Genomic DNA, 12,408 nt, shown 5'->3' on the forward strand with positions numbered 1-12,408 from the left:
ACAATAAGAAATTATCCCCATTACCTAATGTGATTTTAATTTTATCTGTGTGATATGTTTACAATAATCTTTTTGAATATAGTTTTACCTATTTCTTAAATATTGTATGTCTCAGATTGATATCACCCAAACCTTTCTTTCTCTTGAAAGTTGTGAAAAACCTCCTTAGATTTCCATCCCCTCCTCAACCAAGAGCTCAGCCCACCTCCTGAAAGCTGGGCAAGAACCACGGGTATTGCACTTCATGATCTATTTTGCTTGGAACTTTCCTTCTCACGTTGACTTCAACATATAATCTCACCTCTTCTTCAATTTCAATAACCAACCCCTTGCCCAATGTTTTTGTTGAGACAATAATTTTTTTTAACACTTGCAAAGAGAAATCTGTAACTAAAGCCTTGAAGGAAGTGAAAGAGAAAGACCCAAGAACAAGCATCAATTTAAATTTGTAGATTGAGGGGCTGGAGTGATAATACAGTGGGTAGGGAGCTTGCCTTGCACATGACTGACCTAAGTTTTGATTCCCAGCATCCCATATGGTCCACCGAGCACCACTGTCATCCCATTGTTTATCGATTTGCTTGAGCAGGCATCAGTAATGTCTCCACTGTGAGACTCGTTGTTTGGCATAGCTTATGCTGGCGAGATACTCTCAGTAGCTTGCTGGGCTCTCCGAGAGGGGTAGAGGAAATCGAACCCACTGCACTATCACACAGAGCACCACCAGGAGCAATTCCTGAGCGCAGAGCCAGGTGTAAACCCTGAGCATCGCTGGGTGTGACCCCAAAAGAAAAAACAAATTTGGATTGATTCATTTTTTATGGTTCTTTTTAGCTTATATTATTGACAAGCGTTTCTCTTTAACCTGTCCAGAGTGTCGTTGTTTCTTTCCTCCTGTAATTTCTCTGTTCTGAAGTACCCTTTGGGAAAACAAACACATTTCTGTTCTTCTATACAGAATGTCTTCTCTCTTCGAATGTCGTGTTTCCAATTAACATTAGTGTTATAAGGGTTTCAGACATACCCAACTCTAAATGTATTCATCACGATACTTCCTCAAACAAAAAGGGATTTCTACCTGAGGAAAAACTCGAATGCTAGTTGGAGATATATCATTTCTACACAGATATTTTGTTCTCTTTCCCATCTTTCCTTTGTTGTTGTTGTTACAATGAAAGGGATGCACACCCTGGATGGCGTTTACATACTTGGTTGCGGTGCTGTGGGGCAGTAGTGGTGCTCAAACGTACTTGGGTTGTGTTCCCAAGCATGGTGCCTGCATTTATTTTGGTTGTGGTATTCACTGAGGGTTTCACATCTATACCTGTGGCATTTGTTACTACAGAACTCATTCATCTATAACATGTGCCAGAGAATTCACATGCCATTCTTATGAGCGGGCCTCGCAAATAATAATGCTTCCAGGATTAAGCTCTGTGCTCCTGGGCTTGCACTTCAGACTTGCAAGAATGGCAGTTTGGCTACTAAAGCATTCATTCTTTAAGCAAATACGTTTTTAAGTCAACTCTTACTTGCTCCATGGATTAAAGGTTTACCTATGAACATATAAAGAAGCTTATATGTTACCAAGGTTTATGTTGATGCAAATTTATCAAGTTTATATGTTTAAAGTTAATGTGGCATTTCAAGAAAGGGGTCTCCTGTGCTGGGGCTCAGCAGGTAGCTAGGTGGAAGTAAATCCTGTATGAAAATCTGAACTCTGAATTTTGAGGGAATTTTTTTATGTTTTCTTTATTGATTGAGATTTTGTGGTTTACAAAACTTTGAATAATTGCTACTCATGTACATAACTCCAACATAGCACCCATTACCAGTGTCCCCACATCTGAGAGGAGTCTTTAAGAATATTTTTGTAGTTTTACATAGAGTTTAATTGTGTTTTGACCGAAGGCTGGCAGCCCTGCAAAAACTGTTTCATGTTGCCAAATGTAGTAAAAGTGGCTCTACGCAGCTCTCATGCAGTTGGGAATGGATGACCTTCCCCATTTCCCTGTCTTTCCCGGAACCTGGTGGTTATGCCCACAAACTGCCTCTGGCATCATATAAGCTCCTTAATAGCAATAACCCAGAGATTCACAAATAAATCTTGGAAGAGAGCCACAAGCTGTAGAGTTTTCTCAGACCCCAAAGTCATCTCCAGTTGTATCACCCTAATTAAAATTTTAGAATTCCTGAGGTAGAGATTTCATAGTCTATTCCATTGATGTACCAAGAGTAGAACACCACATCTGATGGGGTGTAAGGTAGAAGGCAAATGATCTCAATCAATCAATGAATCAATCAATAATAACACACAAGGCTCAACATGTAAAAAGTTAGTAATCTCTTACACATCTTAATGATGTATCTCCAGGTTGAGACACAACAATCTTCACACATTTTCCTCTACGGAAATTTTTTTGGATAATTTTTAATGGATTATTCACAACAAGTAATACAAAATAAATTATTTAGGACCTGCTTTGAGGGCAGGCTTGAGAGGTGGTGGAAAAATTTGAAATAATAGTGATGGGAAGGTGTAATGGTTGTGGGATTTGTGTTGGAATATTGAATGTAGTAAATTATTGTGAACATTTAAAAAATAAAAATTTTTAAATGACACTAAGCTACTCATAAAAACCTATGATTTTGTGAGTAAGAGCTTTAGTCATTTTCATTTTTCTTCTTTAATAAGAGTAGGCATTGTTTTCTATCATGCCAAATGGAAGTTGCGTGGTATTGACTGCATCTTTAAGCGTGAGTTAGAAAAAGCTTCAATGTCTATTGCCTTGGCTGATGAAGACACTGAGGCAAGGTCACTTCATTTTCAGTATTGTTTATCACTGTGGTACTTGCCTTCATCCTACTGGCTGCTAACATTGAACTGCAGACATTCTTATTCTCAGATAGAGGGGAAAGGGCTTTCTATCATTCTCATTGAGATTTGTCTCTGAATCACTAAGTCAGAAAACAGGGTTAAACTCACTAAACACTTCTGTTTCTCAGACCAGACAGGTTGTTCATGTCTTTGAAATAAAACTTGGATTTGACCCCACCTTTATGATGTAGGGGTGCATGTGTCTCTCAGAATTTTCCCACTCTGCTTTTCTGAAACAGAGAAAGTTTCTGAAAAATAATTCAAGAAAACTATTTGTCCCTTCTCTTTTAATGCTTAGGGGAAAGTCCTGGGAAAGTTCTCAAGTACAAAACAAATGTGTATGACATTTTTAAATGCTTTTCTTTTTTATTCTTTTTATTTTTTTTTTGCACATTGCATGCATTATGTATTCTACATTTTTCTGGTTTTCAAAGAACTTTAAAAATAAAAGTAACAGAATATGGAAATGTTCTGGTTGCCACCTCCACCCACAAACCACAATCCTTTACCAATGAGGTCTAAAATGTGAAGAATTTTTGACTTTTTGTTAATAGCTGTGTTAATAAATTGAAAGAGAAGAGAAGTAGAGAAAAATCCTTTCTGCCTTCTGGAAAATCTCGTGTAGAATGGGATGTTTGAAGATATTTTAAAAACCTGTTTTATTGCTGAAACTTTCAAGCAGTGAACTATCTTTGAGGTCATTCTGATTTCATATGTATTTGGAATTCATAATTTTATGTTTCTTTATGTTCTTAAGTACTTATATTCAAATATTACGTAACACAAAGCAGCTAGTACCTTAATTGACACATAGCTTAATTGTAAGTAACAAAACCACACAGAGTTAATGAGAATGTTAAAAAAATCTTTATTTACGTGACTGATCTTGTTCCCTTAAGGAAGTTTGCATTGTATTATACAAAACACAGTTCAGAAGCTGTCTATTTCCTCAAATACATATGTGCATATATGTATAATATGTATATGATTATTGAATTTGCATTTCATTTATTTTACAAACAAATTACATGACATTATATGTACGTTAATCTACAATTTTCTTCTTCAGTTTATCTGGCTAAGGCCTGAAGTCAACAGGTGCAGAGATAATCTACATTAAATAATAGCTGCATACAACTGCACAGTATAAATTTAAAATACTCAACACATTATTTAAACATTTTCTCTACTGATTAATTATACATCGTTGCAGTACACATTGTTGCAGTGTGGCCTTTATAACTACTAGAATACCAACAATTTTAATCTTGCATCTGTGTGTCCTGTGCAATAAATATCTATAATATAGCTTCCTGGAATGGAATTCTGGAGTAAAACATATGTTTGTATTTTCCATTTTAATAGTTATTGATCTTACTGAGACGGTACTTGGTTAATAAAATGAACCTTCCTGATCTTCCAGGACTTTTGCTTTGTTTCTTTAAATATATTTGTATCAGGTGCATGCTGTTGTCATTATCTTCTTGCAAACATTAGGTTGAGATCATTGTTATAGCAACCAAAGTTCCATTCTTCACCATCATTTATGGGAGTCCCTAGATCTGATTTTGACATGATTTGTTTTTTAAATTGGCAGTTCAATTTCTAAAATTTCTAAAATTTACAATGTTGCACAGCTGGTAAAAAGTAAAGCCAATGTCAAGTCCCACTATTCCTTGCTTTATTTAACTAATTCTATTAATGATATTACTATCAAGATGAGACAGTATGACAATATTGTTAATTTTTTTATGCCTTAGGTGTGCAATGTTATACCACACCAAGGACCAAAATCATGCTTTCTCATGCTAAGAAAAGTTCCTCAGTCCATTCTCCCATTGTAGTTTGATGTCCAATGGCCGTTCCCCTACAAGTAGATTGTCATTAAAAATCCTTAAAAATCATTTAAAAATCATTAAAAGAATAAAACACACAAAAAAAAATTGGAATTAGACACACTACATTTCCCTCACCTCCCCACTGTGAAGGTATGAATAAAAATCGAAACAAAGTGATTAAGGCACATTGCAAGTATAGTATCAGATTGAAGACCCATTACTTTCTTTTCTTCTAAATCAATATATATATATATAATAAAATGCACAGAAACACTTTCCAAATAAATGATCTTGTATGTTTATATATGCTAGCAGTATATGTCATTTATTGTTATTAGATATGTGCTGTGTTTTAGCATTTAAACCCTCCTTGAATTTTTCTAAAAATAAATTTACCCATTAAACTTCAAAGATGAACTCAGGCATATGTTAGACTACATCCCTTCGAACATAATTGTATAGGTTACAATAGTGTGCACCACAAGGTCATTTCTTATAGCAATCCACAGGAATAGAATTCAGTGAAGGAATTTATTTTAAAAATCAACTCATTATATCAATGTACATAATAACATCCTAGACAGTGTACTTCGATCAAAGTGACAAATACAATCGTCTGAGTATTCATAATCTTATATGCTTATTATCATAATCATAAAACAGGTTCAATTTGTTTAAACGTCAAAATTTAGGACTGGAGCAGTAGTACAGAAGTTAGGACATTTGTCTTGCACACAGCGGACCGGATTTTTCATCGCCAGCATCCAATACAGTGCCCAGTCCCTGCCATAAGTGATCCCTGAGAACAGTGCACAGAGGAAGCCCTGAGCACTGCCTGGTGTGGTTGCATGTGGTTATCCTCATTCATTCCCCAGAACTACATGATGCCCTGAGGAGTGGTCCCTGAGCCCTGATGCAGGAGTACAGGTACCACTTGTGACCTCAAGCCCTCCACCACATAAAAAAAAAACTAGACAAAAATTACTTTGGAAGTACTTTATCTAAATTTAGTACATTTACAGGAGAGATGGCCCAAAGGACTGAGCTTTATATAAGATGCCTGGCACCACATAGGCCTGAGCGCTATCTGGTATGAGTCCCCAATCACCAAGACAGAGCAGTCTGTATGTACTTCCTGGTGTGACCCCTAAATAATAGGAAAAAAATATAACAGTATACTTCATTGTTTCAACCTTGACTTAGATATTGACAAAATTTAGTGAAATACATTTTGTTACGTAAATAATTTTATGTGAGTGGATAAACAGAATTGTTCTTTTTCTTTTATTATAGCAACTCCTTAAAAAGAAAAAGTTAATTCTAAATCACATAGCATAGATTGCAAAACAAGCAAAACAGCAATTGATACAGAATTTGAGGATAAATTAAGAGATCATTTCCTTTAACCGTTTTTAATGAATTTTCATACAACTTTCCAAATGTTTTAAATGTTTTTTCCTTAATATTCTATTCTATTTTATTTCATTGTTTTTAAAGTTTTTTTTAACATTTTCTGCTATTTTATTGTTTTAAAAGTTTATTTTAACTAGCTTAATAATTCTATTCCTAGCGAACTATTATGTCAATCACTGAGAAGCTACAAACTAAAATTTACCCTCAATGAAAATATAAACAATAAAGGAAATGCAAATTAATTTTCTTCTGGAGGCTCCGTAGTCCATCAAAAATTACTTTGAGTGGATCTGGAGAAACAGTAAAGTGGGTAAGGTACTTGCCTTGCACACCACTGAACTGGTTCTAGCTTTGGCAATGCATACGGTCCACTGAACACCCCCAGGAGTGATACCTGAACACAAAGCTAAGAGTCAACCCCAACCACATCTGAGTGTGAGTAAAAACCCCAAATATAATACTTTGAGATAGAATATTGATTAAAGCTTTACAGGGAGCTGACCCTGGTGCAAATTCAGAGCAATATTGTCCCCCGAGTGCTGCCACCCATCACACTTGAAAATAAAGCAAGGAATAACCCCTGAACTAGCCAAAACGTCAACTTTTTAAAAAATTGATTGTTTCTAATCATTTGATTGTAGTAAAGTAGTGTAAAACCAGTTTTAACTTCAGTTTTAATAATCTGGCTTTTCCAAGAGAGATAATTATGACTGATAATCAAATAATTTCATACAGAACATTCTTGCTTCTCGCTTCCTATTTTTGAAAAAGAAGGGAACGTTTCCTTATTTTTAATATGATGATATGCATATTTCCTGCTTGGCCTCATCAATCTCTGTGGATAGGGATAGCAGAGTTATCTACAATTCATGTGAGGGATTAAGGCACAGAGAATTTAATTAACTTGTGCAGACTACACAGCTAATTAGTAATGGAGATGAGGTTAAAACTAAGCTTGCTTTTCTCCCAGTACTCATGAGCCATCCTATTCAGAAAGTTATTTAAGCTTCATTTCTTGGAGTAGAAAACAACTCAGAAGTCAGCTATAAGTGCTTGTTAGCAAAAGGAATATTAACCTGTGCTTAATGAAAATAAAAAATAATAATCACAGAAATTATTTTTGCTGCTTCTGTGGAATATACAAGTGAAAATTCAATAAAATTTTATGTTTCCTGGAGAAATTAAAATTATATTGTGAAAATTTTTTTCTGGTAAAAAATTTCTCTTTTCTGTTGAAGAGAAATATCAGAATGTATTAGTATGCCTATTTCAATGTCTATTTTCAAAATCTGCTTTATTTTTATCATTGGTTAAACAAAATTATTATATTTCCTGCTTTTGTAGATAATGTGGTTTGATTAAAAAAATGTTGACAAGTGCAGAGTCACATATGTTGGAGGAATTTTTTTAAAAAATTAAAGAACCATGATTGTGTCTGAAGTTATCTATGGCTAGGCTATGTTGAAGTCTGAAATCTATTTATCTCACTGGGCTAGAAGTAGTGGTCAAAAAGAGCCTGGGGGAGTGGCAGGAGTGATAGTACAGCAGCTAGGGCATTTACCTTACATGAGACAGACTAGGTTCAGTCCTCTGCATCACATCTAAACTCTGAACCCCGACATAAGTGCTCCCTGGACACAAAGCCAGGAATAATAGCATTTTGGGGCCACTTCTGAGGTGGTTCAGAAACAGAGAGAGAAAAAGAGAGAGAGAGAGACAGAAAGAGAGAGGAAGAGAGAGAAGAGAGAGAGGAAAGAGAGAGACAAAGAGACTAAAGGAAAAATCTAAGATCCTACTGAAGGTACTATATATTCTTAAATAGGTGTGCTAAAATTATAAACTTAAATACTATTCTATAAACTTCATGCTGTTTTTGTATACAAATGCTCAAGTGTTTGCATAATTTAGAATTTTAAAATATTTTTTGTAGCCTGACACTCAAATTTTATTCCATTTATAGTTTGTTATTCCCTTATTATGTTTCTTTATTTTCCACATATTAAAGAAATCATTCTGTATGTTTCCCTTTCCATTTTTTTTATAATTTTGCTTTTTCATTCATTAAGTAGCACTGCACTGCAGCACTGTCATCCTGTTGTTCATCAATTTCCTCCAGTGGGCACCAGTAACGTCTCCATTGTGAGACTTGTTACTGTTTTTGGCACATCAAATAGCCACAGCCAGCTTGCCAGGCTCTGCTGTGTGGACAGGATACTCTTGATAGCTTGTCAGGCTCTCCGAGAGGGACAGAAAAATTGAACCCAGGCCGACCGTGTGCAAAGCAAATGTTCTACTCACTTGTATATGAACAAATTAGTGGTTGTGACAGAAATTATTCAAAGATTCATTTGGGCTTTTCACAGTACCAAGTATTATATATAAATTGTATGACAAACAGTCATTTATTCCAGCCTTTGATTACCACGTGTAAATCTGGCATGATAATAGTGGACCTCTGGGTATGCAGAAAACTGAGTTTCAACACTCAGATGCAGGCAGAGCTTGGGGAGAAAGGAAGAGCAAAAATACTCAGTACACGGGGCCAGAGCGATAGCACAGCGGGTAGGGCGTTTGCCTTGCACGCGGCCGACCCGGGTTTGATCCCCGGCATCCCATATGGTCCCCCAAGCTCTGCCAGGAGTAATTCCTGAGTGCAAAGCCAGAAGTAACCCCTGAGCATCGCTGGGTGTGACCCAAAAAGCAAAAACAAAATAGTACATTTATAAATAGAAGTGAAAGAAATATTGATAATGCAAATAAATTTTAACAGTCGATTCAATTTTAAGGACTGGAGCGATAGCACAGAGGGTAGGGCATTTGCCTTGCACACAGCCGACCTGGGTTTAATTCCTCTGTCCCTCTCAGGGAGCCTGACAAGCTACCAAGAGTATCTTGCCCTCACTGCAGAGCCTGACAAGCACCCTGTGGCATATTCAATATGCCAAAACCATTAAAAACATTACTCACAATGGAGACATTACTGGTGCCCGCTGGAGCAAATCGATGAACAACGGGATAACAGTGCTACAGTGCTACATTCAATTTTAAATATATAATCTATACAAACTATATATACATATAAACGTATGTGCAGTTTATATGGAGTTAATCTACACATGAACATAATCTTTTCAGGAGGAGACTAAATTAAATAGATTTAAAGATTCAAAGGTAAATGTATTATCTGGAAATTGGATTAAATATCTGATTTCATATACATTTCATGATATGTAGTCAAATATGTAATTTTAAAAGTTACTGAGAGAAAATGTAATTAATAAGATAATACTAAGGAATTAATGCACCATTAAGAACATTTCAGCAATACAAAATAATATAAAAAAAGAGGGGCTGGACCAATAGCACAGAGCGTAGGGTGTTTGCCTTGCATGCGGCCAACGCGGATTAGAATCCCAGCATCCCATATGGTCCCCTGAGCACCGCCAGGAGTAATTCCTGAGTGTAGAACCAGGAGTAACCCCTGTGCATTGCCGGGTGTGACCCAAAAAGCAAAAATATAATAATAATAATAATAATAATAATAACAATATAAGTAAAAACTAACTAAAATTATTTGGTAAATATCTATACAAATGTCATTGACTATGAAAAATGTAAATAAAATATTTCAAAGACAAATTATTTTACATTTGTGTTGAAATAGAACAATATTTCTTCTCTGAAATTCAAAGGTAAAGGAATAAAAGGATATATCACATGAACAAAATGAAGGTTGGAAGAAATTTACCATATTACACTAATCAAAAGAACAATTGTGCAATTATGATAATTCTAGACAAAGAAAACATTAGAAAAAGTATATTAAGGATAAAGACGTCATTGTATAATGATAAAGGAATCTGCTCGGCAAGAGGACATGAAAAATGCATCACAATGTGTGAAACATGATAAAACAACAAAGAAAAATGGACCAGTCCTCTATTATATTTGGAGAGTTAAACATCTCTCTATCTGAATTGAATAGGTATACAAAGCAGAAAGTCAACATGGACAAAGTTGAATAGGACAGTACTCAGGAGAAAAAAGGAAGAATATACATCTTCCTCAAATTCACATATGACATTCACCAGACATTCACTGGGTTGTAAAACAATAGCTTAATATCTTAAAACTATTTTTTTAAGTATTAGAGTATACAAAATAAGCTCTCAGTTCATAATAAAATTAAAATAGGAATCATTAATTATTATCTAAAGCATTTTATTTTGTCAGTTATCAGACCTAAAACTAGGAATTATATTTAAGTCAAAAAAAATACTTAAAGGTAATTGAAGATTTGAAGATTCAATGGAACAATTTTTTTTTCTACTTGGGCTTGCTTATAAAAGTGAGAGTGAGAATATTAATTCCACATTTTGTGTATATTATAAAGTTTTTAGAGTAAAATTTGTATTTTAGAGTCTAGTGGTAGAAAAAAAACAAAAATATCAAATCAATAATCAAAGATTTAACCTTAAGAAAATGTAGAAATAACAACTGAAGTCTAAAGCTAATAAATTTTTTTTAATAAGAATTTTATTTTATTGAATCACCATGTGGAAAGTTACAATGCTTTCAGGCTTAAGTCTCAGTTATACAATGCTGAAATAACCATCCCTTCACCAGTGCCATATCCCACCACCAAAAAAAACCCACACAGTACACCTCCCATCCCGCCCCCCATCCGCCTCCCCCGCCTTGTAACTGATAAGTTTTACTTTATTTTCTGTTTACTTTGGTTACATTCAATATTTAAACACAAACCTCACTATTATTAGGAGTACCCCACTAGAGTCAGACCTGTTGTGAAGAGAAATAAGGTTGCGCGGCCGGCCACGCGGTTTTGGATTTCTGTACTTTAACAACTAAGTCCAGGGAGATTTCTTCCAGACACTGGATCATTGCAAGCTTGTAAACCCCATCTGCGGTCATCATAATATGGTGGTCACCACGCCCTTCATCCCCGGAAAGGAAGAGGTGAGAGAGAGAAATACCTTTCCCCTCCTGGGCGGGCATGGGGCCTCAGCTTAGTTCTCAAGCTGGAGACATTCTGCGAGGAGCTGCCCATGCCGAAAGTCATCTTGCTGGGTCTGGATTCACGCTCATGCAGCTACGGAGAGGGCGCACACACGTGCGGCCCCCGGGATCACATCTCGGCAGCAGCAAAGCTAATAAATTGTTTAAAGGAACAGAAATAATTGAAAAAGAAAATCAGTAAAATAAAAATCAATTATCTCACAATATCAATAAAATTGTTAAAGGATAACACAAAAAAGCAATAAAAACACTATATTACTAAAATTAGAAATAAAATGGGTTACATAAAGACTATGAGCCATACAATTATTATAATAAAATATCACGACCAACTATATATACACAAATTTGAAACATAAATGAAAATTGACCTATTCTTTGACAGAGACCATTAAAAATTTACACAAGGAAAAATAGATTATTGAAGAAGCCAATATCCATTAATAAAACTGAATCAATAACTAATGATCTTCCAAAACTGAAAACACCACTTTCAACAATCACACTATTGTCTCTACCAAATGCTTAACAAAGTTAATTTTTAAATTTCATCCAGAATTTCAAGATAGAAAAACTAACTCCTAATTGTTCTCATAAGATCAGCAGTAACTTATTTATTTGTTTTTGATTGGTTGTTTGTTTTGGAGTCACATCAGGTAGTGCTCAGGGCTTACTCTTGGCTCTACGCTCAGGGATCATTTTTGGCGCGCTTGTGCTCAGGGGATCGTATGAGATGCCAGGGATCAAACAGCATTCAGCTATGTTCAAGAGAAACACCCTAACCACTTTACTATAGCTCTGGCCCAGAAGATCAGCATTATCTTATTCCAAAACTAAAAATAAAGATATTACAAAACAGAAGAAATACAAACTAACATATTTTATAATCATAATGCAAGAACCCTGAGATATTAGAAATTAAATTCAATGTTTTTTATAACAAATTCTAATGTCAAACACATAGAATATTTCTTAAGAATGCTTAACAGTTTCAACATTAAAATACTTATTAATATAATTCACAAAATAGATGACATAAGAGAAATATATAATCATCAATTTATGCAAAGAAAATTTTAGGCAAATCCTTACACACACAGAGTACCAATAAAACTTATCACGGTAAATCATGGAGGAAGGATATAATCAAATTGCTAATTTACAACTACAAATCCTTTTAAAAGGATGTATAGGGTGAGAATTTGGATTCTTAAGATTGAGAATAAGGGATAATGTATCCCC

This window comes from Sorex araneus, chromosome X (assembly GCF_027595985.1).
Source record: "Sorex araneus isolate mSorAra2 chromosome X, mSorAra2.pri, whole genome shotgun sequence".
NCBI lineage: Eukaryota > Metazoa > Chordata > Mammalia > Eulipotyphla > Soricidae > Sorex > Sorex araneus.